Below are 27,960 nucleotides of genomic sequence, written 5' to 3' on the forward strand. Positions count from 1 at the left end.
AATTAGAAGGGGACATTGAGCGCACTATAAACGCCATCTTTTGGGACCGTGTGCTCAAATTGTATGACATTCTGCTGGCCGAACAGGATTGGCCCCCTGACTTTGTTCGTGACTGTCCAGTTGGGGAGGAGGTTATTACACCTTCATTCTCACCACTTGTTCCGGGGAAACTAGCAGAGTCCTATAGTAAAACATGGGTTTTGGCACAGGCACCCGCATTATATAGAAATCATGTGGGGTGGGGTAGGGATTCACCTTATCATGTAATTCCGATAAAGGGCGAACCTCAGCCGCAACCGCAATATCCTATAAAATTTGAAGCGAGGGGATCGGTAAGGAAAATACTTACACAATTGGAGTACCAGGGAGTAATTGAACCCTGTGTCTCGCCGATGAATAATCCCTTATTTCCAGTAGCTAAACCGGACCATTCTTATAGGATAGTGGTGGATTACAGACATTTAAATGGACATACACGCACATATGCAATACAAAATTCACACAGAGCAGCGCTCATGAATAATATTGTGCGTAAGAAATACAAAACAACATTAGATATCTCGAATGGATTCTTCTGCCAAAATATAGTGCCAGAAAGTAGGGACTATACGAGCTTTAGTGCGTTTGGCTCTCAAAAAAAGTTTTGTCGTCTGCCTCAGGGGTATAAGAATAGCCCAGGACTATTTTCGGCCCGTGTAACTGAAATTCTGCACGAGTTGGACCCTGCAGCTTTATCATATGTTGATGATATATATCTGACGGACGATGAGTTACTGCAACATTTAAGGCGGGTAGCGCGCATTGTTGTGGGATTTGCTGAAATTGGCTACAAATTTAATTTAAAAAAATCAAAGATTGCCTTCCTCAGCATCATTTTCCTGGGATATGAGTTGTCAAATGAGGGCAAGAGCTTAGCGCCACACTTTTTGGAAAAATGTGCACAGTTGCAACCTCCTAATACGATTCGGAAACTCAGTCGTTATAGGGTTTTTTTAATTTTGGCAGAACTTACATTCCTGATTACGCTACACGTATAAAACCATTATACGAGTTGATTCGCCCGAATTTTTCAAGTAGATTTTGGACGAATGAGCATACACATATTCTTCGCAATTTGCAAACTGATCTCTTAGCAGTAAAGCATTTACACACAGGACAATAAAACACATCTAGTCATCAGGGTAAGACCTGGGGCCATTGGGTTTACATATGTCACCTTTAATGAGGGTGAGACAGTCCCGATAGCATACAAGTCCCACTTGTATTCTGCTGCAGAACAACGTTTTGCACAAATTGAGAAAATTCTCACTGCTGTACAGATGGCTGTGATTAAAGAACGACCTCTTGCCCAGGGCCAACGCATCATTGTTGTTTCCCCGATTCCAGCCTTAGAGGCTGTTACAAAAGCGAGTGTTCCTAATTCGAAAGCTTTACACCCGCAATGGATACAATGGGCAACGTCTTTGACAGCCACTGATGTAGATTACGTATTTGACCCTAAACTGCAGACTCAAGAATTTCTTCAATATGAAATGGAGTACCGAGTTCCCGCTGGCACATTGCCTATTGACCAATATCAGGTGGTCATGTATACCGATGGCTCTGCGCAACCAGCAGTTGGGACTAAACAACAGTATTCTGCTGCATGTGCGGTGGTGAGCGGCTATATGGAGGGGGAAGTGTTCTGCCCCCAACATACTTATACACAGACCTTGGGAGATTGTACGGCACAGTTGGCTGAGCTGAAAGCTCTATTGTTAGCCTTGGAACATGCGGATCCGGCAATATTTACATTGCTGGTTTGTGATTCCTATTACTATGTTCAGTCTTTCAATGAATATTTACACTACTGGAGGTTGAATGGGTTCAGAGATTCCAAAGGTATCACCATTAAACACAAATTGCTGTGGGGGAAGGTTGCGGATCTGAAGGAAACGCTTCCTAAAGTCCATGTTGTGCATACCCTTGGACACCAGCGCGTTGGAATACACGTTGCTGGTAATACTTTGGCTGATGAAGCCGCGAAATCGGCAGTGGCAGTTGCCACTGTAGCCGCAGTAACTCGTTCGAATTCCAAACCAGACACAGAGATTTTGGCTGCCATAAAAGCTACGGCTGATGGCACGCCCTTTCCTAAAGGATTTGCTGTAGTTAAAATACCAGGCGTTGGTGTACGTGAAATGCCCAATAAAATTGAGCGACCTCGATTAATTACTGCAGCACATGAGGGGGCGGCTTCTGCACATGCCGGTGTGGCTGCCACCATTTCATTGTTACAGGCTCGTTATTGGTGGCTTGGCCTCTATAAGGAGACAAAGCAGTATGTCCTTTGCGGTGATGTCTGCCAACAAATTAAAGTTTCCACGGCTAGACGCCCGCAGCAGAGGCCGCTTCTCATATCAAATAAACCTTTACAGTGTGTGTACTTGGATCATTGTGGTCCGCTGACGCCAGATAGTGCATACAAATATATATTGGTTGCTGTAGATTCGTGCTCCAGATTTGTGTGGGTCTGGCCACAGCGCTCGGCTGACGCTCGAACTGTTATTAAAGATTTGCGCATCTTTGTTGATACATATGCAGTTGCGGCTTTTCATTCGGACCAGGGCCCTGCTTTTGCCTCTAAGGCGTTCAGGGACACCATGGCTTCGTTGGAGGTCCAGCTCCAGTTTTCGTCTCCATTTCATCCCGAGGGAAATTCTGTCGTTGAGCGTTTCAATTGCGATTTAAAGCAATCCTTAACGGCCAGAGTTATAGGTACGGGTCGTAGTTGGCTGGCCCACCTGTATGGAGTACAGAGAGCACTTAATAACTTGCCTAGAAGGTCCCTGGGGGGTTGTACTTCATATGAGTGCCTGTTTGGAACACGAATGTATGTTCCTGATCTAGATGGTCCTGGTGTGGAGACGGCAGATACGCCCTTTGACATAAATGATCGTGTCACTGTTTTACAGGATTTACAACAATTCTGTGAAGATAACTCTTCTGCCAATGCTGCCTCCACAGGAATTAAGGATGAACCAGTAACGCCTACTGGTTGGATTCCTAGGATTGGGGATCTTGTGTGTGAAAAGGTCGCAGTGAAAAAAGAATTTGGTCCTTCCTATTGGATGCCTGTCCCTGTGCTAGGGATCCACGGCACAAGAACTGTAATTTTGCCACCGCTGCAAGGGGCCAAAGGAAATCGCTTTGTTTCCATTGATAATGTCAAGTTACAACATGTGGCCGATTCTGCACAGTAGACCAAGAGGGACGCCCAGTAGTTCCGGAATCCCCCTCACTACTGGGGAAGAAGTTCAGCTGCAGGTGATTTGCACCAACGCTATTTCCTCTCCGAGCTTGGGGAGGGTGGAAGCTGATCTTGCGATTGTTCCACTGACAGCGAATAATTTGGAATCTTTTGATCAAGTTGCTGTGAGTATTACTGATGTTACTGAAAGTGTAGTCTACAGCGTACCAAGGCGGGAGCCACGATCTGCTCCTTTGTTTACGGTTGCACCTTTTGCGAGAACTGCCTCCGGCTGCTTCAACACCACTGATGATACTGTGTCGGACTCCTCGTCCTCTTCAACATCAGCCCTGGGTCCACGTAAGCTGCTGTGTTGGCTCAAACATACATATTTTGTTGTCCCTTGGAACTATCTGTGGCTTTTTATGACTGTGATGACTCTTTTCCTACGGCTGGGGTTTGTAGTTACCTTTTTTCTTGTAATACATGGTCATTTTCTTCCTGAACGATCTGACATTGAGCACGTGGAGACGGTGTTGAAACCACATTTTTCATCACATATGGTTCGAAGAGTCTTGTCCTTTGTGAACATTTCTGCTGTACCAATTCCGGATGGGATTGTGTGGGATAGAGTGATGTTTGATATATATGGTCCCACTGAGATGATTCAGATACTGTATGTTCTCAAATTGTCAATGAATGATATCGTTATACCAGGCATTGTTTCTGATGATTGGGACGTAAAAACAGTGGATTCTATGTTGACAGAATTGCAATATTATACTGTCTATGAAAATGAAGATGCTTACCAATTTAGAGATAATTATGGTGACATGTTTTGCTACAATTATTATGGACACCACTTTATTCATAAAGCTAGTAGCCCTAAATCAATATTTGAATATATGCAATGGGAACATTGCCCAACTCCTCCACAGGGGAGTTCTAAAAAGGTATTCTGATAAATTTGCATATTTTTCTGGGCATAATCAACAGGGTGCTAAGTCTTACTATTATAAGGTTACTCCGCATACTAATAAGAAATTTAATTGACTGATACTAAATTACTGTATTCAAATTGGTTTGTATCCAAACTTTCAGTTGAGGGGTATGAATACTGGTCCAAAACTGTTGATTTGAAAAGTGTCTGGGGAACGAAAAATTGGCAAATGCGGGGTAGGGACACATTGTTTAAGGCATGTATTATTCCTGTCCAAATGATTTTCCTAAATGACACTGTACAACAGACTAGCTGTTTGGGCTTAGCAACAATTAGAGACTTGAATTTGCCTAGCATACCTGTCCCTTCCAAATTGAAAAATTGGCAGCAATATATTAATGCCACGTTTAGTGAGCTTACGGACTGGGTCCAGAATGGTACGCTTAACACTTCATTGATACGTCCGGGCGGGTGGCTATTGTGTCCCATAGACACTAATGGGTGTCATCAGCGTTTTGTCACCTCTTCGGGGGGGTTCAGGACTAGTAGGGCAGACCCTCGCTACATATCATCAGAACATGCTGATATCATTACTACATACAGCGTGGGGAAACTTTGTCAACAATGGTTGAAGTCATCCACGCTGGATGCAGTTAAGACACATCTCACGTTACTGTCTAATGATACTGACTTGCAAGATTTTTTGTCAGGACCAAGAGTACCACGGAAGAAATGTTTTTTGTATGAAGTATATAATGAGATTTGGAAACTTTCACAACAAGAGGCAGCGGCCCGGTTGAGGCAAATTGATCAGGAAAATTTGATACAAGCTTTGTCTGTTGTGGATAATGGGATGCATACCCTATCAGACCGTGTATATACAATTGACAACATTGTTTCCTTTGCTATAGACATTATTAAATCTGATATGTCTTCTTTATATCATGGGCAGAGTCAAACGCGGTCCATCATGCAGTTGGGTTGGACTCTACAGACATTGAAGGCAGGTCGCGTTCCATGGCAGCACATTCGTGCCAGGGAGATATTTATTTCCTTTAATTTGACACGTGAACAACAGCTGATGGCTAAGAAGGAAGCGACGTATGTTATGTTAAATATTGAAAAGTTGGAGAAGTTGCCTTTTACTGTGGCTGAGATTCCGTCAGCTGAGTGGTTGATTCACGGGGTTATTAATTTGCCTATCTCCACTCTGCAATTTACTTCTTGTTTAAAGCACATTCCGGTGGGCAGATATGAACAGCTGGGAGACAGTTACATACATGAGGTGTGGGAGCTTCCCTTTCTATACAGATGTCTTAATGGTATGAGGGAGGTTTTTCTTAGCGGTAGCGAATGCGAAACTTCTGTCAGCCATTCAATGGTTTGTAAACAGCTGTCTTTGCACGGACGTGTAATGCCTCGATTGCTAACTTAGCTTGTTATCTTAAGGGAGTTCCAATCCTGGTAATTAAAAACACTTTCCAGGTGCTTTCAAACGGCAGTTATGTCCTTCTTAACAGTGAACCCTGTTGTGGCATGCGTGCCGGAATAGTTTACGTAGTCATTGTCACCAAGGCCGTTACGTGCTGAGGGAATGTGTTGTTTCCCCCCACTCAAATTAGGGAGGTAGCGGACATCTGGCCTCATATTGCTACTTCCAAGGTGAATTTCGACAAGTTGAGTCGACTGAAAGCTCTATTGTTTCAAAAGCATGTGGCCCTTACATCTGCAAGCGAGACCTACGCACTTCAGGTGGCAAGGTCATCAGCGGAAATACAGTCCCTATTAAATGCTAACTTTCCGAGCCACTTTGGTGAACTCGTGGGACGTATATTTAATGCGTCCAGCACTGCTGGAATTGCACATTTTTTCAAAGCCGTTGGTGTTGGTTTTGCTCATACCTTCTCTTCCATATTCGGTTCAATACCTTCGGCTATTCATTCTATTTTCGGAAGCATTTTTGGGGGATTTCCGATTACTTTGGCTTTGTTGGCTGGTGTTTTGCTGTTGCTGTTGTTCTTCCGCAATGGCTGTCCCACCGCGACGAGATCCCATATTGGCGCGCCCGTCAGCGCAGCTGTGTCGTGAACGCATGATGCAGCATTTTGGAGCAACACTCCTGGGACAGTTGGAGTGTGACTGGTCTCTGTCATTCCGACCGGTTTTGGATTGTGTGCAACCCGTGTTTCGGTGCCTTTGGTGCTCGTTTGAACATGCACTGTCTCCCTGTCTCTCACTGCAGCGCCCCCCAGTGGTCGATACTAATCTGTTGAGGTTCCCGATTAGGGCTCATTCCCAGACTTGTGCACTACGGTTGCGTTTGCTTCGTGAGGCAGTTTATGAGATTCCCTTCCTGGAGGAAGACGGTATTGTCTCATTCATAGGCCCTGCATGGGGTGCCGCCCTGGATGGTTCTGGGGCTTTGGAACACACCTGCTCCATGATAGTTTTTGGCGTGGATTTTCCGATATTGACATCTGTCGAAGTGGAGGATCTCCTGCTTTCCGTGGCTTCCGTCTAAGAATTTGATTTTTTTTGTAAATTGACATTGTATCAAATTTGGCTTTAACATCACATGCTTCCCAATTTAAATTAGTTTTCTGCTTTGCTGTCCTCTGGACTTGTCGAAATATATTTGGTGTATTTTTTGTATCTGGGGCATATTTTCATATTATTAGAACCACTTGCTACCGACAAGGGGAGGGTGTAGTGTGGTCAGTTTTATGTATCCTTTGCGCGTTAGCTTCAGGCTTTAGGCCTTTGTGCACTTTGCCCTGGATGTATTTTATTCCTTTGCTCGCAGCTTAGAGCCTCTGTGCACTTTGCTCTAAATGCTTTTTATTCGGCTTCGTACTGTTATTTTTCAAATAACCAGTTCTACGGTCTTGTTTTATTTTTTTATCACACTGTTTAGCCTACTTCAGCACTGGAGTTCCCAATAACACATTCTTGTTAACTCTGTGCCTCAGTCAAGGATACAGTCTGGTACATTGCCAATAGACGTGGTAGGAGTTTAGTCTTTGGCATTCTTGCGTAGGGACATTTTGTGATCACACTGACATGTTAGTTATAAAAACACTTCCTTGTCCTAATACACGCAAGAGGGAGATTCCGACCAGGGAAGCACAACTAGACGCTGACTGCCTCGTTGCAGATGCTGAACCAGATCACAGGCCTTTGCTCAGGTATGAGGGTTGATGGCTTCCCAGGGAATCTGAAAGGCAAGTTAGAAGCTTAACATGCTGAGCTCGAAATAGAACTAGCTGAGAGAGAGTAGAAATTATTAACACCATGATAGCGTTATTCTTATGTTTCACTCTCCTCGTGACTATTTCAATCCTACTGTGTTGTATGGTTCTGGTTATTGCGGCTCACGCCTTAATATCTAAAATGCAGTTGTTTTATTAAAACAATCTATAAAACTCAAACTGCCTTTGTCATTTGTATATGAGATCATACTGTAAATGAGAGAGCTGGTTTGGATCTGAGTGACCACGACTTCCCTGAGAAGTTCCAAAGATGTCATGCGCTCGGCTGCCCAATCATCTTCTCCCTTTGGGAGAGATGAGGCACTGCTAGTTAGTCGGAGCAAAACCGGATTTGGGGTGACAGTGGTCCTTCCGAGTGGGTAAGACTTAGTCCCCCACACCAGGAACAACCCTGCTACCTAGAAATCCAGTAGTCTCATTTAGGATAATGAGAGCCCACGCAACACCTGAACCCCAAATACTGTTCCTCCCTGAAGCCGCTGGGTCCCCTGGGCCTGTCCCCTGGGCCTGTCCTCCCCCTGTCGCACAGCAGCCCTCCCAGTTCCCCTGTGTTCCTGGGCCTCTGTCCCCTGAACTGTGTGCCCACTGCCACTGCCCACAGGTCCCTGCTGTTGTTGGGTTAGCCTGGGTTCCCTGTAGTGATGGACACACTGCTGCTTGACGTGTCCTGGGGACAGAGGTATGGGCCCGCTGGGTGGGTGCTGTGCTGGTGTTTCCAGAGGGGGGAGGCTCTGTTGTGGCTTGTGCCAGTGTGAGGGGAACCGACTGTCCTGAGGTCCCAGATGGGCCGGGCTGGTCATCTAAATCCAGTTGGACAGAGCTGCTGTCATCACTGTGGGCCTCTGTGGGTGGTGTGGACATGTCTGAAACTTCCTGTCCGGTGACCTTGGGTAGGAGTCCTGCAGGGGTGTAAAGGCATAATTATTGCATCTGTGTGTGCCATGGTATGCAATGGGTGGATGACCCTGTACCCCAGTGCTTGCATTCTTGTGTAGGACCTTGTGTGATAATTGTTTAGGGGTGTATGTGGGTATGTGCAGTGGCCATACACTGGCGATGGGTGTCCATGTTTTGTTGTTGCACGCAGGGCTTGGTGTTGGGATGGGTGGGTTGTGATAGAGGGACATATGTGAGGAGTTTGAGTGATGGGGGTGAGGGCGAGGGTGGGGGAATGTGATAGCATGCAGGTAGGGTGGGGGATGAAGTAGTGAAAGCTTTGACTTACCAGAGTCCATTCCTACAGCTACTCATGCGAGGCCCTCAGGATGCAGTATAGCCAAGACCTGCTCCTCCCATGTTGTTAGTTGTGGGGGAGGAGGTGGGGGTCCGCCGCCATTCCTCTGAACCGCGATGTGTCGTCTTGAGACCACGGAACGTAACTTCCCCCGTAGGTCGTTCCACCTCTTCCTGATGTCTTCCCTAGTTCTTGGATGCTGTCCCACTGCGTTGACCCTGTCCACGATTCTGCGCCATAGCTCCATCTTCCTAGCTATGGTGGTGTGCTGCACCTGTGATCCGAATAGCTGTGGCTCTACCCGGATGATTTCCTCCACCATGACCCTGAGCTCCTCCTCAGAAAACCTGGGGTGTCTTTGCGGTGCCATGGGGTGGTGTGGGTGATGTGTGAGGCGGTGTGTGTTGTGATGTCTGGGGTGATGTTTAGGGGGGTGTGGTGTTTTGTGCGTGAATGTGTATGTGTGATGGTGTTGTGTGCCTCTGTATGGTGGGGTTGTCTTTGCTGTGCTGTCTCCCTGGCCTTCATCTAAATTTCTGGTCGTAAGGGTTTGTGGGTGATGTGGGTGTGTGTTTTATATTGTATTGAGTGTGTGGGAGTGGTGTATCTATGTGTATCAGGTGTGTGTATTTGGAATTGTCCAATGTGGTAGTGTCTTGTAAATGTGTGTGTATTTTGAGCGCGGCGGTGTGTACCGCCAATGGAATACCGCGGTTGAAAGACCGCCACGTGGATTCGGGGGTCGTGATAGTGTGGGCGTATTCCTGTTGGCGTGACGGTGGAGGTTTTGTTATCGACAGTTTATCACTGACCTTTAGTTTGGCGGACTTGTGTGGGTGTCTGGATTTTGGCGGATTCCGAGGTGTGGGTCGTAATAGCTGTGGCGGAATTCCGCTGCCGCGGCGTTGTGTTGGCGGTCTTCCTGCATGGCGTTGAGCGTCATTTACCGCCAATGTTGTAATGACCCCATAAATCATTTAGCAACTGTCTAACTTATACTGCGAATAAAAGAATTAAAAAATATTCCCGATAAGTTTGAGAACCTCTGTGTTAAGGTGATTTTACCCTGTGAAAAAGCCTTCTGCTGGGATTTCATGAATCATGTTCGAGAGAAAACTGTTTTCTCATGATTTTCCCATAGAGGTTATGGAAAATGCTTCAGAAGCTAAAATGAGAGCATATTTTCTGTAAATTCACACTATTGTTCTCAGCCGTATGAGAATTAAGCCTGAAATTCTCAGGAAAACATGTACTTCCAACAGGAGCAGCCTGTCAGTTGGTTCCATTGTGTTCTACTGCAGCCTCCCAGAGTGCTCTAAAGAACAACCAGAGCACTAACAGTTTTACTTATGACAAAAGTGTGACACACCTGAAGCCATCTTGATTGAATCAAACTGGTAAAACTTAAAACATTTAATTTAGAAAGGAACAAAATGAGGGGTTTCATTTTGTCATATAAATTATGGTTAGGGGTGCTGTAAAAAATAAATTAGGACATGTTTTAAGTGAGTTCTCAAATATCTTCCTCTTCTATCTCATTAAAACATTCTGACATGTAGACTGAAACCTGCACTTCCAACACCAGCAGCAGACTGCTAGTTAGCTCCCAGTGATTAGCACTTTACTCAAGTGTTCTAATGAGCAACTAGAGTGCTAATATTCTGAATATATGCCATAAGTGTGGCATACCTCACTGCCACCTTGATGGAATCAAAGTGAAAAACTGAAAGCATTTTCTACTGAGGCTACTGCAGTAAAAAAAGAGATTAGGGAGCTTCATAACAAATAAGTCTCCCAAGATGGCCACCAGAGAAAATGTAGCACAATTATCACCCAAATGTTATGTAGCCCAAGCATAGCCCACTGACACAAGTGTGAAAACACGTATTCATTTTGCTGTTTTTGCAGTTTTTTGTAGCGCAGACTTGACTTGAAGGTATTGGAGTGCTTTACATGAGGATCAGTTACATTACACAAGGACATATTCCTTTTGGGATTTCGGCATGGAGAGATTAAGTGATTTTCCCTGAATCACAGGATGTCGAGCTGATGCTGAAACTCAAACCTGGTAACCCAATTGCAAAATCTGCAGCTTGGGCCGTAACGCCACATTCTCTTCTCTAAGCGTAACATATAATCAAGTGACCAATTGGATCAAAAACAATCAAGATAAGGTTGACCATGCTGGGCAGTCAGGAGGGGCAGTGGCACTACAACGGACCATGGAGGGCAGAGCAAAGGGGAGCAGGGGCAACAAACTAACCATGCAGGATGGGCAAGAGAGGCTGTGGCAATATAACAGACTACTAAGGACAGAAGGAAGAGACAGCACAACCAAACATGCCAAAAAGACCTGATTCAGGTAGGAGACTCACAATGTTTTTGAGCCCAAAAGGGCTTTATTTTATCTGTTTCCTGTCTAAAACCTCCTCTTTTTTAATGTAGGTCAATGGGGAAAATCAATTCTCCAGGTTTTTTTCAAAATATCCCTCTTACAGAGTTTAAAATGTTGGCAAATATGGTAAATTGCATCATTGAGGGAAGGAGGAATGGGCTAAGGACATGGACTCGGATAACAGAGGGCAGGAAGGAGATGGGGATCCTAGCAGATCTTACAGGGTAGACGTCAGGGGATGCAGCAGCACAATGCTAGCCAAGGAGTTAACAAAAGAAATATTAATGAGTATTCATGCATCTCGACTGTCGAATTTGCTTAGAAAATGTAATAACGTGACAAAATTAATGCACGCATTTGAAAGTGTGATCACAAGAAATGGCTACCAATGTTCACGATGTGTATTTATTAATAGTTCATAATTTGAAATGCTGAGCACGTTTGATTAATGTAGTAATACATCATATTGAGGGTTATATATTATGTGTATGCTTTATTAGTTAAAAGTCTTAACTTAGTGGAAGTCTTGGCCTGGTTGCATGGCCCCATGTCAAGCTGCATTTCTTAACGTTTAATAAAAAGGCTGTCCAAATCTGTAATTTCCATGGCATAGTTCAATGTGCTCATAGCTAAAAATCTTTTCCTCTGAGAACCGGTTGCTAGAAGATGCTGTTCCTGCTGATAGTAACTTTTTAAATCTAAAATGTGTGAGACTGACTTTCCCAGGAGGAGAAAAATTGAGAAACTGACTAAAGTAGAAGCTGCAACAATATTGTTATCTGATGAGCCGGAGGATGAGGAAATTACCAGAGAAACCAATCAGCGACATGTGAACGGAGTAATGGTAGAATTCATAGATTTTAAGTTTTAGTTTATTAGACAAAGGGGGTCATTCTGACCCTGGCGGTCCATGACCGCCAGGGCCGGGGACCGCGGAAGCACCGCCATCAGGCTGGCGGTGCTTCCATGGGCATTCTGACCGCGGCGGTACAAATGGGAAACCGGCGTTGTCCCGCTGGTTTCCCGCTGCCCCAGGGAATCCTCCACGGTGGCGCTGCTTGCAGCGCCGCCATGGGGATTCCGACCCCCTTACCGCCATCCTGTTCCTGGCGGTTTTCACCGCCAGGAACAGGATGGCGGTAACGGGTATCGTGGGGCCCCTGGGGGCCCCACTATGATTTTCAGTGTCTGCCAAGCAGACACTGAAAATCGCAACGGGTGCAACTGCACCCGTCGCACCCCTTCCACTCCGCCGGCTCCATTCGGAGCCGGCATCCTCATGGAAGGGGGTTTCCCGCTGGGCTGGCGGGTGGCCTTCTGGCGGTCGCCCGCCAGCCCAGCGGGAAACTCAGAATGACCGCCGCGGTCTTTTGACCGCGGTACGGTCTTCTGGCGGCTCCCGCCGGGCGTGCGGTTACCGCCGCCGGCGGGAGTCGGAATGACCCCCAAAGTGTGAACATGAGATTCTTTCACCAATAGGGAATTGGGAAGTCGTTTTCTTAGGAAATCTAACTTAACGGAACTGCACTGAGAAGAGGACGTCATTCCATTCCCCAGCTCCACACCGCTCGTCATCATTTTTGCTGTAAGGCTAGTATTTTCTGAGCATCTTGTGAAGAGACATGCTAACTTTAATGCTTTAAAAAGACTTTTCTGTTTCTGAACTTTGAATCCTGATGCCTTGCTGACCAGATTGCTGCCCTGAGGACTAAGCCTGTCACTGCTTGCTGATCCATACGAGGATAGGTAGTATGAATTAGAATGTTAACTGTAGGGTCTATTTGCTTTTCTCTCTAGTTACCAACTGCACTAATTTAGTCAGAGCCATAGCTAGATTTTTTTCTAAATTTGTGTTAACTAAATTGTTTTTCATGAAACTCAACATGCTCATTCTAATCAGGCGTTAGATAAGGTTCTCACTAATGAAGTCCAGTTAGGGAATAACAACTGAATGTCTTTTCCTTGCTGAATCTTAATGTATGTGATGAAGTTTGCTCAATTAATCTTGCTATTAATTTGCACTGTGATATTAGAATGTATGGTAGCTCAAGCCTTGATTAGATTACATATTTTTCCGCTGATTCAGACAGCCATAGTTGTTTCTGTATGTTTATAATTTGATTTTGAGATTAACCTATGTGATTCTAGCATTGTTAATATAGGGAAATAAATATTCTAACTTTTACATAAAGGTGTGGTTATTCATGACAGAGAGGTCATGGTGTGTCAATTACTGACTCCTATTGATTGCTAATGTTATTGATTATTGTTGATAATTGATGTAAGTGATCAACTATTGGTTATTGATCTGTGTTGTTACTGGATCTCCATGGTGGTAACATCTCAAGCGTTGGTCCAAAGGTTCATCGGCCTATACGTGTCTCCTTGTAAGTTTACTTATTAAGGTCCGACACGCTAACAGATCTTCGTAGCAGACTGATGGTTTGTCCCCTTGGGAACCCATCATAGATACCAGGTATAGGTTTTGGATTTAAGTTTTCAATGATACAAATTGGAGAGAAACTTTTCCCTTAAACCAGAAATGACTTTCCCAGAATCTTGGAGCTTGCCAATGGTGGTTTGAGGGTGTTCTCGGCGTTCTAGTGATAGTGTGAATGACGTAGGTTTTGCGATTGCACAGTTTATGCAAATCTCAGGTGAATTGTGATGTTTGTGAGGGTTTAGGGAGTTTGCGTACTCCAAATGAGGTTGTAGAAGAAGTGCGCGTACTTTGCAGTGTGAAAGTAGGGAAGTCGTCGAACTTCACATGTGTGTGGTGCTTTGAGCTCAAAAATTGTCCACGTGGTTGTTGATGTACGGACCCTTCATAGTCTAAGACTCCGGAGTATATTGAAAAGTGTATGAGACACTTGGGGCCATATTTATACTTTTTGACGCACAACTGCGCCAACGCAGTTGTGCGTCAAAATGTTAACGCCGGCTAACGCCATTCCAAAGCGCCATGCGGGCGCCTTATTTATGGAATGACGTTAGCCGGCGGAGCTGACTGGTGTGCGTCAAAAAAAATGACCCACACCAGGCAGCGCCGGCGTAGGGGAAAATGGAGCTTGGGCGTCAGAAAATGGGGAAAGTCGGTCTGAGGCAAAAAATCTGCCTCAACCGGATTAGCGCCATTTTTTTTTACTCCCACCCTCCATTGACATGACTTCTGTCCCCTGGGCATGGTCATTGGGCATAGTGGCATGTAGGGGGGCACAAATCAGGCCCCCCTATGCCACAATAAAATTTATAAAAAAATACTTACCTGAACTTACCTTAAATTCCCTGGGATGGGTCCCTCCATCCTTGGGCATCCTCCTGGGGTGGGCAAGGGTGGCAGGTCCTTGTTGGATCTTAGTCCGTTCTGAGTTCCTCCAGATACTGTGACGGGTCAGAATATTGGTCAGAGTTTGAACTTGTTGACACCACAGACCCCGATCGCAGTTCTGCCACTGGTGCCACAGGCGCAGGCAAATAACATTTAATTGCAAGGATTAACAGCACAGCAAATGACTGAGTGGTTAGAAAAGCTGAATACCCCACAGAGTGCATCCCAGGAAGGAGAGTACCTGAATTACTCTAGACTAAGCATGGAAGCAGGTGAGCATATTGAGGGAACCATGGGCGTGAATAGGTTAGAGTCCTACACCAAAGGGGAGTTGAGATATCTATGCCTGAAGATTACAAGGGAAGTAAGCAATGTACATCAGAGACTAGCAAACCTGGCAGAGAAATACTGCATAGAGTTGGAGATCACAAAGCATTTGAGGAGAAGTTACAGGTTAGATTTAGAAGCTAAAGATTTTGAACACATGAGATCTACTGGAATGAAAGCACACCTTAGGGAGTTGCTTCAAAGTGTCCCGCTTTGGGGAGCATTAGACAAGTGGGAAGGCAGATGGGTAAAGAAAAGAGATAAGAGAAAAAAGGGATTCAGTAGAATTGACTGCAAGCTTGCAGCAAGAGAAAGACCCAATAAAAATGTTACTTATGAGGGAAACACCAGGAGGGAATTTTGTTCATGTCCCTTGGAGCAGAAGTGACATTCTTTCATTTACAAATGATTACCCCAGATTGAGAGAGAAGCTAGTGGAATGGTACCAGCAGACAGACAGGTTTGTGAAACTTGCAAAATGCCTTTAGGAAGACTTGAACACTTTCTTAGAGATAGTGGTCCCAGATGATTTGTGGTTGGCGTGTAAGAGGAGTATAGACTGGTCGATGAGCGAGCCAGAGAGAGATAAAAATACAGGTGCACCGTCTCCTGAGGTGATGAAAATATTATTACAAGGTGATTGAATTCCCAAAGACAAGAATTTTGCCTAAAAATATTGATTGGCAGAGAATTGATAGGACAGCTCAGGAACCCAAAGAGTCAATACATGCGTGTTATGAGAGATTGTTGCAGGCATTCAAGCATTACAGTGAGACAGAAACAATTGAGCCAAAAGACATGATTCATTTTGTGTTCAGATTTGTGGAAGGATTGAGACCTGAAATTAGCCAGATGAGTAAGAGCCATTTCATTTGCTGGGCTGGCAGGCAAAGCCGATTGATGAGGTGTTGCAGTATGCAAAGCACTGTAGTGATGAGATTGAATTGAAGAAGAGAAAGCTTAAAGAGAAGGCAATGGTGATGCAAATTAATATAAAAAGTCATGTGTCACCAAGTTTCATTCTTAGTTGACACAGGAGCTACACGCTCTACAATGAGAAGTGCAGAAGTTCCAAACTTGCCCCTTTCAGGGAAAACAGTAGAGGTTGTAGATGTAGCGAATCAGTATTTGACCAACCCGATTACAGATCGAGTTCAGGTCGAGATTGGCAACTTTCAGAGAATGCACGAATTCATAGTCTGTGATTCAAGTCCAGTTTCCTTACTGGGAAGAGACTTGCTGTGTAAAACAAGGTGCTTGATTACCTGTTCAAATGCTGGAATCGATATTCAGACTAATAGCGATGATGAAGAAGACTCAGCATCACAGATAGAGGGTGAGACAATGGATGAGGAATATCCTTTGATTCGTTTCTTCCCGGTGTTCACAGTGAAAGAGTCACAGACTACTCATCGTCTATGTCTGTGGCCCACTGGAACTGCAGAGAGGTCTTGATTTTTGTAGGTTCTGCCTTGACCCAGGTAGGGGCTGCCCTTTCTGGTAGCCACGGTGCTGTCGATGGAGGGAACACAAAAGCAGTCCGTGCCCTCCAGAAGGAGTCCCAGGGGGAAAAAACCCAAAAAGGGAAAAAGCCTCTAAGCAGGAACTCCCTGGAACAAAAAAAAAGTAAAAAGGTAAATCTTATCAACAGGACAAAAAAATAGTACTGGAAAAAGCTGGAACAGGCTAGGAAAAATATAACTGGTGAAGAAAGAAGCAGGAGCGAAGATCACCACCAAAGGAAGGGTTGCAGCGCAATCAGACCAGGAATCACACACCTTATATACCCAAAAACAGGAAGTGACCAACAGGAAGTAAAAAGGCACCATATTGGATTGGGAACATATCATAGAAACATATAGAGAAAGACACCATGTTAATAAAGGTTCCTAAGGCATGCAGGGAAAAAGAAGGTATGCTGGGAAGAAGAAAGAACATGGCAGCTGGAAAAAAGCATAAATACAGGAGAAAACAAAGAAAGAAGAAAAGAAGAAAGGAAAAAATGAAGGATAGAACATAAGGTAAGTGAGGGTGTGTGCAGGGAGTATACAGGAACTAGTGGGAGTGCGCCATGACAGTAACTCGGCGAGGACCTATGCCCAATTTGGGGCCTCAAGCAAAATAAAGAATGGCAGGGGTGCGGCACGCCCGGCCGCCGCATAAACCCAGAGGTGAATGCTGAAAGAGCTTCATCTTGATTTACGGGTACAGTTAAGGAAAAAGTGTGGGATCTGACAGGGAGAGAGATAGGTCTGATAAATGGAGTTGAGCCAGTTAAGGTTTCTGTAAAGCCGAATGCAGTTTTTCCTCAAATACCCCAGTACCACATGCCACAAGATGTCCTTATGACTGTCGCCCAAATAATTGCAGAATTTGTAAAGCAAGGGGTTCTGAAAGAAGCGTGGAGCAGCCCATGTAATTCACTGATAATAGGATTGAGAAAGCCCTGTGTGAAAGTTTGAATTGTCCAGGATTTGAGAAAAATAAATGATATCATAATTAAAAGTTGCCCAGTTGTGCCAAATCCAGCTGTGATAATGTTCCAGATTCAATGAGATGCTGAATGGTTCACTGTCATAGATCTGTCACAAGCTTTCTTTTCTGTTCCTCTTCATGAGGACAGCCAATTTCTCTTTTGTTTCGAATTCTTAAACCAAGTTTACTGTTGATGTCGGATTCCTCAAGGGTTTTCAGAGTCACCTTCCATATTCAATCAGAGCCTGAAATAGAATTTTGAGTCGTTGGAATTGCCTTTCCAATCGACTGCGGTACAGTACATTGATGACATGTTCATTGCATCCAGAATGAGGGACGAGTGTAAGTAGGACTCAATTGCCCTGTTGAACCATTTGGGAAAGAATGGACATGAAGTGTCCCCACTCAAATTGCAGTATTGTCAGAAAGAGGTGAAATACTTGGATCACCTGATTGAGAAAGGATGAAGGAGGATATCCAGAGAAAGGGTTACAACCATATTGCAGATGAATCCCCCGACCACACAAAGAGATGTCAGGATGTTCTTAGGGATGGTAGGGTATTGTCGTCAGTGGATTCCGAATTTTTCAGTCATTTCAAAGCTGTTGAAGAAACTGACTCTCAAAGAGGTCACCGATCCCATAGTGTTAGACCAGGCTGGTATGAAAGCGTTCACTGAACTGAGAGAGAGTATGTGCCGAGCTTCAGCTTTAGGTATGCCTCATTACACGAAACCTTTCACATTGTTTTGACATGAGCGTGATGCATGTTCTTTGTCTGTCTTGACTCAGGTCCATGGAGGTGTAAACCACCCAGTAGCATATTTTTCAGTTACTTTGGACCCAGTCGCAGCATCCTTACCAGGTTGTTTGCGTGCAGTTGCAGGATTGGACAGAGCCTCACACAGTGTGAAGGTATTGTGATGGGACATTCTTTAACAATAATGGTCCCTTGCTCAGTTGAAATACTCCTTACCTGCACCAAGACCCAATATTTAACTGGTGCAAGATTGACCAGATATGAGACGAGTATTTTAGGATCACCAAATGTGTCATTGAAAAGATGTACAGTGCTGAACGCAGCAAACTTACTTCCAAATGAAAATGTTGAAATTAAAAAAATGGAAGACATTGAGCATGATTGTCTTGAAATAAATGATCTGTGCACAAAACCCAGACCTGACATAAGAGATACTCGATTGGAAGAAAATGACCAAATTGTCTTTGTTGATGGTTCTTGTCTGAGGGACAACACGGGAACGCTGAGAGCAGGATATGCTGTGTTCACAATTTCTGGTGTCCTGGAAGCGTCTTGGCTTCAAGGAGTGTATCCTGCACAAGTAGAGGAATGGGTAGCCCTTACTAGAGCGTGCCATGTTTCAGCCTGTGAGCATTTGGAATAGTCCATGATTTTGGCCAAGTATGGTCACAGAGAGGTTTCATGACCTCTTCTGGTTCACCAGTGAGAAATGGTGAGAGAATTAAGGAATTATTGCATGCTATCTAAATGCCTAAAGTGAAATGCAGTGCACATCTGAAGTCTCAAGACTTTGGCCCTCATTACGATCCTGGCGATCGGTGATAAAGTGGCGGTAATACCGCCAACAGGCTGGCGGTAACTACCGTCAAATTATGACTGTGACAAAAAGATCTATGAAAGACAGCCAATGTACCACACCAACTGCCAGGGAGGAAACAACAGGCACCACGGCGGTAGCCACCTACAGCCAGGCGGAAGTCAAGTCCCGCCCACCATATTATGACAAGACAATCCGCCACCTTTTCCGGGGTGGTACCAACTACATCAAAAGCCTGGTGGAAACATTGCACAGAAGTGAAAGGACTCACCATTGGAGACACAGGGAAGAACCACGCCACCATGGAACCAGAACTGTAAGTGTTCCCGATGAAATTCTATGTCCTGCTCCACCACAAACACCAAGGCCGGTGAAGACAACGACAGTGAGTACAGACACCTAGCACACAAGTGAGGGGGGAGGAAAACAAGAGTGACACACACACGCACCATACACACCCCATACACACACACCATACACACAACCAGCTGCTCAAGTGAATCCCTGTAAATCGGCTGAATAATGCAAGGACAACAGGAATTGACTAAAGCAGTGGTTACCAACCTGTGGTCCGGGGACCCCTGGGGGTCCGCAAGCCTCCTCCGGGATCCGCGAATGGTTGGAAAATTAAACAATATTACGAGATTATGGTGGTCATTACAACCCTGGCGGTCGGTCTTACAGCAACGGTAAAACCGCCAACAGGCTGGCGGAAAAAAAATGGAATCACGACCGTTGCGGAAACCCCCAACATAGACAGCCACTTTAACACTCCGACTGCCACGGCGGTACAAACATGCACCGCGGTGGTAACCTCCAACAGACAGGCGGAGGACAATGTACCGCCCACACTATTACATCCCACCAATCTGCCACCTTTTCTGGGGCTGATTTACCGCGAACTAAAACACGGCGGAAACAGGACTTCAAAGGGAAAACGCTCACCTCTGCACACCCCACGAGGAATCAGGACGCCATGGAACCCGAGCTCCAGATTCTGGCAGCCTTTATCTTCCTGCTCCTCTACCAGGAGCACGAACGCCGGCGGCGAAGACCACGGTGAGTACTGCACCTACGACACACGGGAGGGGGAGGGAAAAAACAGTGACACACACACGCAACATGCAAAACCCCCACCCTCACCCACTACAACACACACGCTAATACATATTGATACATAACAGCCCCCAACCCCCTCTGGAATCAAGGACAAAAGGAAATGAGTAGAATAATTGTGATATATTCAATTACATACATCAAAAATATTTACAAATGCATACATATATACTATATACAATTATATACACCAAGAACACAAGTCCAAGGGATTCCACCATCATAGTCCGTAGATCACTGGGCCCAAAAGGCATGGGCGAGGCCCACACTCAATACCCGACCAAGACAGAGAGAACACTGCAGGGGCATCAGTTAGAAATAAAACAGGCACCTCAGGGGGAAGGGAAGGGGGGGGCACCTCAGCCGGTTGAGTTCACAACGGTCCCGCCGATGTTGTGGCTGAGGTGCTAGGTTGGGACCTGGAGAGTCGGGACCTAGGAGACTGAAGGGGTGGGGAGGTGAGGGAAAGAGGTCAAGGCTGGCCAGGAAAAGTTTCTTAGGAACACTGGACAGGTAGATGCAGGGTGTTTGGGAGTGGAGGAAGAGGTTGTGGTTGTAGGAGGTGTACGTTTGCTGAGTTTGGGTGAAGGTGCATGGGCTGGAGGCTGTCATGAGGTGGATGGCTGTTGGGTGGGTGTGTGGCTGCGTTTGTGTACCTTGGGAGGTGGCCTCACATACACACAGGGAGAGGACACAGGGGATGTGTGAATGGTAGTGGGGTGGTGACTGCACGTGAGCGGGTGTGGTGGTGTGTGCTGGTGATGGACGTAGTGGCTGAGGATGTAGTGCATGCAGGTGTGAGTGGAGACGAGACAGGGAGGGAGGAGGGAGACGAAGAGAAGGGGGACACAGTGTGTGCATGCTGGTCTGATTGTGTGCTTGGGATAGTCTGAGGTACAGGGGTGTGGGTCTGGGTGGAGGAAGATGGAGGGGGGAGGCTAGAGACAGGGACAATGGCTGCCATCAGTGCTGAGGCCAGAGTCTGAAAAGCTCATTGAAGGGCTGCCTGACCAGAGTGAATGCCCTCCAGGAATGCATTGGTTTGTTGCAACTGCCTCTCAACACCCTGGATGGCATTCAAAATGGTAGACTGCCCAACAGTGAGGGACCTGAGAAGGTCAATGGCCTCCTCACTGAGGGCAGCAGGGGTGACTGGGGCAGGGCCTGAGGTGCCAGGGGCGAAGGTGATGCCCACCCTCCTGAGTGAGCGGGCACGAGGCAAACACTGAGGGGCTGCTGGGAGGGAGGTGCTGGATGGGGGGGTGGTGACTGTGCCTGTAGATGCGGGGGGCACAGATGGGGCCGCCACCGCAAGGGAGCTCCCATCAGAGGAGGAGTCCGTATCGCTGGTGTCAGCTCCTGTCCCCGCCTTGGAGCTCCCCTCGCCCTCCGTCCCACTGGTGAATTCGGAGTCCGTAGTCTCACCCTCCAGGACCATGTGGGATGCAGCTCCCTCCTGCTCCAGTGCCACCACTCCTCCGCCTGATGATGCTAATGCACACAAGAACAGGGATACCACAAAAAGGGGGGGAAGACAGAAGAAAGACATGTTCAATGCATGCAATACCGCTACCGTTGGCGGACACGACAGACACAGAAGCCCCCTGCACTTCGCCGCGCACTTGGGGTCTACTATTCAATCCCTGGGACATGGCTTACAAGGCTATGGCCGATTTCTGCACACATGGATGTCACAGTAGCCTGACTACGTGTAGTTGGCACTGTTCACAGGTGGGGTGGGGTGCCACAGGGCCTGCCTGAAGAAGGGAACTTAACTACCAAACTCGACAGCAAATGGCAACTCATTAATTGAAATAAATGCACATTCTGATTATGTATTCAAAGAGAACATTGTGGGTGCTCATACACTGAAACACATCGTTGCCTTGATGTGAAAATGTGGGTTTGCAAAAGTAAACCCGTTCTAGAAACAAAGAAACAATACAGTGGGGCACACCAAAACAATCAATATCTATACTTCAAAGAACATGTGATATCTGATGAGGTAAATTGAAGAATCACAATAAGTTTCACTAAAATGCTTTTTTTTCCTTTCCTTTCCTTAAACAGTGTAGGTGTTAACTAAGGAATGGACAAGAAACAACAAAAAAAGAACCACCACCACATATCCTTTGTGGCAAAGTGTTGTTTCTTGTCCATTCCTTAGTTAATAGTTACACTATAAACACGGTGTTGATGTGGTATTTTGTGTATTCCACTGACCAAAAAAATCCTTTGTTTATCTATTTTAGAAAACGAAACAAAAATGTTAGATGTATATCAATACTATCTTTGTGTAAAATTGTATATATATGTTTGTCGTAATTGGTTGTTGTCTGTTGTGATTTTCTCAGCCTTGAAGAAGTCCAGTCAGGACGAATCACGTGTCGGCTGATGGCTTTCCATTTTGTATCTATACGTTTTGCTTATATATGTATATATCTATGTGTATAAGAAGATATATTCTTTTTGTATTAAATTTTTCTATGTATGGATATATTCTTCTTGTGGATAGTAATATTTTTGTGTATGCTTCGTTTTTTGGTCAGTTTCTGGTCACCTACACTGTTTAAGGAAAGGAAAGGGAAAAAAAAAGCATTTTAGTGAAACTTATTGTGATTCTTCAATTTACCTCCTCAGATATCACATGTTCTTTGAAGTATAGATATTGATTGTTTTGGTGTGCCCCACTGTATTGTTTCTTTGTAACTACCAAACTCGCCCTGGCCTAGGGGAACCCACAGCCCACCTCCCCCACCCAGACACCTACAATGCGCGCTGAATCAGCAGAATGAGAGTGTACTCACCTCCTTGTTGCTGCTGTGATGCCCTCAAGCGCCCATCCAACTCCAGGTACGCCACCGACAGGATCCTGAACATCAGAGGGGTCATGGTGCAACGGGCACCCCTCCCACATTGGGAGGCCATCCCCAGCTGGGCCTCCGCCGTCTTCTTCCTCCAGCGGAAACTGTCCTCCCATCTTTTCCGGCAGTGGGTGCTCCGTCTGTGGTAGACCCCCAGGGTCCGGACTTCCTTGGCGATGGCACGCCAGATGTCCTTCTTCTGACCTACAGAAATTGTACAGGGGAAAAAGAGAAGTAATTACCAACTGCACCGTCACAGTCATTGGCCCCCATCCCTACCCTTGCCATGACGCACATGCACTCACTGTCGTTTCAAGCACGCCTCATTCTCACCCCCGCTATCTTTCATCCACCCCACTCCACACAGGCATTGACCATACAGCATGTTCACAGTGTACTTACCTGCTTGTCTGGAGGACCGTAGAGTAGCATGTACTGGGGGAGGACCCCATCCATGAGTTTCTCCAACTCCTCCGTGCTGAAGGCAGGGGCCCTTTCCCCAGACACACAAGCCATTGTCTCTTCCAGACTGAGGTCACAGCAGCACTTGCAGTGTAGGTCCTCTCCTGTTGAAGATCAGGTATAGAGTGAGAGAGAAAATGGCGGTCACGTCCGCGGCAGTGCGTACCGTCACCGCCCTCCGTACATCGTCATTGGCTCCTGGGACCCATAGGGTCCAATGTTAGCCAATGCAGAATTGCGCCGTGGTCTTCGACCGCGACAGTGTACAACGCCAGCGCAGTTACCTCATATCACCTTGTCCCACAGGTCAGGCAGCCACCATTTCAGGGGCCCACATGGCATTATTTTTGACTGCGTCACACATACCTAGGCCTTGCCTAAACACTCATACAGGCAAATTTCAATTTATGAATATTTACAGAGTAAGCTGTGTTTATGTACCTCAGAGTTGGTTGACTCTGTGCTCACTATTCTCCTTCATAGGCACCGTCCGCTGGGGCATGTGAGGAGATGGCGGCATCCTCCGGTGTACAGACCGCTGGTGGACCTATCGACAATATAAGAAAGACATGTGATCTTCACCTACAGGCTTGATCGTGCCACAATCCAGGAACTGTTTGCCCAGATGGAGCCAGACCTGATGTCAGCTATCCGCCATCCCACAGGAATCCCCCCTGAAGTGCAGGTGCTGTCAGTACTCCATTTCCTAGCAAGTGGGTCTTTTCAAACAACAGTGGCCATAGCATCAGGGATGTCCAAGCCAATGTTTTCCAACCTGTTGTCCAGAGTGTTGTCTGCCCTGCTGAAACACATGCGGAGCTACATCGTTTTCCCTCAGGTGGAGGAATTTGCCTACAGTGAAAGGTGATTTCTATGCCCTGGGACATATCCCCAACATCATAGGTGCCATTGATGGGACACATGTGTCCTTGGTCCCCCCTGCAGGAGTGAACAGGTGTACAGAAACTGGAAGAGTTACCATTCCATGAATGTGCATATGGTGTGTTTGGCAGACCAGTACATCTCTCATGTTAATGCCAAATTCCCTGGCTCAGTGCATGACGCTTACATCCTGCGGAATAGCAGCATCTCTTATGTGATGGGGCAACTCCAGAGGCACCGTGTGTGGCTATTAGGTGAGCACATGGACCCAAATCAATGGAAATAGTTGTCTGGGTCTGTGGATGTCCCTATGAGTTGGTGTGTGTCTAACAGTTGTCCCTCGCCATTTGCAGGTGACTCTGGTTACCCCAACCTGTCATGGCTACTGACCCCAGTGAGGAATCCCAGGACAAGGGCAGAGGAACGCTACAATGAGGCCCATGGGTGAACTGGGAGGATTATAGAGCGGACCTTAGGCCCCCTGAAGGCCAGGTTCCGGTGCCTCCATATGACAGGTGGTTCCCTATTCTACTCACCAAAGAAGGTATGCCAGATCATCGTGGCCTGCTGTATGCTTCACAACTTGGCTTTGCGACGACAGTTGCCTTTTCTGCAGGAGGATGGTCCAGATGGAGGTGTTGTGGCAGCTGTGGAGCCTGTGGACAGTGAAGACGAGGAAGCAGAAGAAGAGGACATCGACAACAGGAACACAGTGATCCTGCAATACTTCCAGTGAGACACAGGTAAGAAGACAACACTGCCTGCTACATCTAATTTAAATCTAATACCTCTCTACTGTCTGTCATTTTCACCCAGTGTATGGTCACTGAGTTGTCACTTTCCCTTACGATTTCACAGATGTGGGTCCCACTGTGTGACATCTGCTTTGTTTCCTCATGGACTAGAGCTGTGTGACATAGGTATGTTGACATTACATTTGAAAGAGCATTTTGGCACTGTAATTGCTAATACACTATTTCGAAATCACAGACAGAATCCAGATTGTTTTGTGCTTTAAGGGAGTTTATTTAAGTGCTCAATATTGGAGGGGGTTGTAAAATGGTGAGGGGTGATGGTGGAGGAATGTCCATGGCAGAGTCCAGTCCATTAGTCTCGCAGGTGCATTGTCCAAAGGGGCATAGGAAGTGGAACTGGGGCAGTTTAAGGATGGACAAGGTGACAAGGTGGGACAAATGGATGACAATCAGGGTGGTCTCATTTCTTGGGTGGGGGGTCTTGGCATTGTTCTCTGTCTTTGTCCTGGATCTCAGGGACAGTTTGCGGGGTGGTTCTCCCTCTGCAGGGGGTGGGGTGCTGGTGGGGTGGTCCTGTGGCAGTGCCTCCTGTCCACTAGCGCCGGCGGAGGTGGTGGGCAGTTCATCATCCAGGCTAGTGTCTGGGGCCCCTTGTTATGCCACAGTGTCCCTCCTGGCGTTGACGAGTTCCTTCAGCACCCCTACAATGGTGTCCAGGGTGGAATTGATGGATTTGAGTTCCTCCCTGAGCCCAAATACTGTTCCTCCTGCAGCCGCTGGGTCTCCTGAAACTTGGCCAGTACCGTTGCCATCATCTCCTGGGAATGGTGGAAGGCTCCCATGATGTTGGAGGGGGCCTCGTGGATAGTGGGTTCCCTGGGCATGTCCTCCCCCTGCCGCACAGCAGCCCTCCCAGTTCCCCTGTGTTCCTGGGCCTCTGTCCCCCGAACCGTGTGCCCACTGCCACTGCCCCCATGTCCCTGTTGTTGTTGGGGTGGTGGGTTAGCCTGGGTTCCCTGTAGTGGTGGACACACTGCTGCTTGACGTGTCCTGGGGACAGAGGTATGGGCCCGCTGGGTGGGTGCTGTGTTGGTGTTTCCAGAGGGGGGAATCCCTGTAGTGGCTTGTGCCAGTGTAAGGGGAACCGACTGTCCCGAGGTCCCATATGGGCCGGGCTGGTTGTCTAGATCCAGTTGGACAGAGCTGCTGTCATCACTGTGGGCCTCTTGTGTGGGTGGAGTGGACATGTCTGGACCCTCCTGTCCGGTGACATTGGGTAGGGGTCCTGCAGGGGTGTAAAAGCATGATTATTGCATCTGTGTGTGCCATGGTGTGCAATCGGTGGGTGACCGTGTACCCCAGTGCTTGCATTCCTGTGTAGGAGCTTGTGTGATGATGGTTTAGGGGGGTGTATGGGTATGTGCAGTGGCCATGCTTTGGTGATGGGTGTCCATGCTTTGGTGTTGCATGCAGGGCTTGGTGTTGGGATGGGTGGTTTGTGATATTGGGACATGTGTGAGGAGTAGGAGTGATGGGGGTGAGTGCGAGGGTGGGGGTATGTGATAGCATGCATGTAGGGTGGGGGATGAAGTAGTGAAAGATTTGACTTACCAGAGTCCATTCCTCCAGCTACTCCTGCGAGGCCCTCAGGATGCAGAATAGCCAAGACCTGCTCCTCCCATGTTGTTAGTTGTGGGGGAGGAGGTGGGAGTCCGCCGCCAGTCCTCTGTACCGCAATGTGGTGTCTGGAAACCACAGAACCCACCTTCCCCTGTAGGTCGTTTCACCTCTTCCTGATGTCATCCCGTGTTCTTGGGTGCTGTCCCACTGCGTTGACCCTGTCCACGATTCTTCGCCATAGCTCCATCTTCCTAGCTAGGGAGGTGTGCTGCACCTGTGATCTGAATAGCTGTGGCTCTACCCGGATGATTTCCTCCACCATGACCCTGAGCTCCTCCTCAGAGAACCTGGGGTGTCATGGGGTGGTGTGGGTGATGTGTGGGGTGGTGTGTGTTGTGATGTGTGGGGTGATACTTAGTGGTGTGTTGTGTGAGGTGCGTGGATGTTATGTGGGTGATGGTGTTGAGTGCCTGTGGATGCTCGTTTGTAGATGGTGGTGTCTCTCTCTGGCCTTCAGTCGCAATTGTTGTCGTAGGGGTTTGTGGGTGATGTGGGTGTGTGTTTTAAATTGTATTGGGTGTGTGGGAGTGGTGTGTGTATGTGTATCAGGTGTGTGTATTTCGAATTGTCCAATGTGGTAGAGGTTTGTAAATGTGTGTGTATTTTGAGCGCGGCGGTGTGTACCGCCAATGGAATACCACGGTTGAAAGACCGCCGTGTGGATTCGTGGGTCGTGATAGTGTGGGCGTATTCCTGTTGGCGTGACAGTGGAGGATTTCTTATTGCCAGTTTATCACTGACCTTTGGTGTGGCGGACTTGTGTGGGTGTCTAGATTTTGGCGGATTCCGGCCTTTGGGTCATAATGACTGTGGCCGCGGCTGTGTGTTGGCGGTCTTCTGCATGGCGGTAAGCGGCTTTTACTGCCAATGTTGTAATGACCCCCTATGTTCCCAACTTTCAGTAATGACTCAGTGTGGGGGTCCCTGGATTTCAATAATGATTTAGTGGGGGTCCCCGGGTTCCAGTAATGATAAAGTGGGGGTCCACAGAAGTCAAAAGGTTGGGAACCACTGGACTAAAGTGATTGTAATAAGATCAACATAGTATAAATAATAATTTTGCTAGTGCAATAGATACGTTCAAATGTACAAAAAAGGGACACTGCCCAGTCCTCAGTTTGCGTGGGCCACATGGCCACAGGGCTGAGTCCAAGGCCCCACTTGTTACCTGCATCAATACGGAGAGAACACTGCAGGGGCATCAGTTTGCAAATAGGCAGGCACCTCGGGGGGCACCTCAGTCAGATGCGGAAACTATGATCACTGGTTCTGTAGGGGACAACCTGCCCTGTGCTTGGTCCTGGGGAGTGTAAGGCCACAGTCTCTGGAGTGGGTGACTTGCCCACTAGTTCTGGGGGGGGGCAACATGCCCTGTGCTTGGTCCTGGGGAGTGATGGGCCTCAGTCTCTGGAGTGGGTGACTTGCCCA

Source organism: Pleurodeles waltl, chromosome 3_1, assembly GCF_031143425.1.
Source record: "Pleurodeles waltl isolate 20211129_DDA chromosome 3_1, aPleWal1.hap1.20221129, whole genome shotgun sequence".
Taxonomy (NCBI): Eukaryota; Metazoa; Chordata; class Amphibia; order Caudata; family Salamandridae; genus Pleurodeles; species Pleurodeles waltl.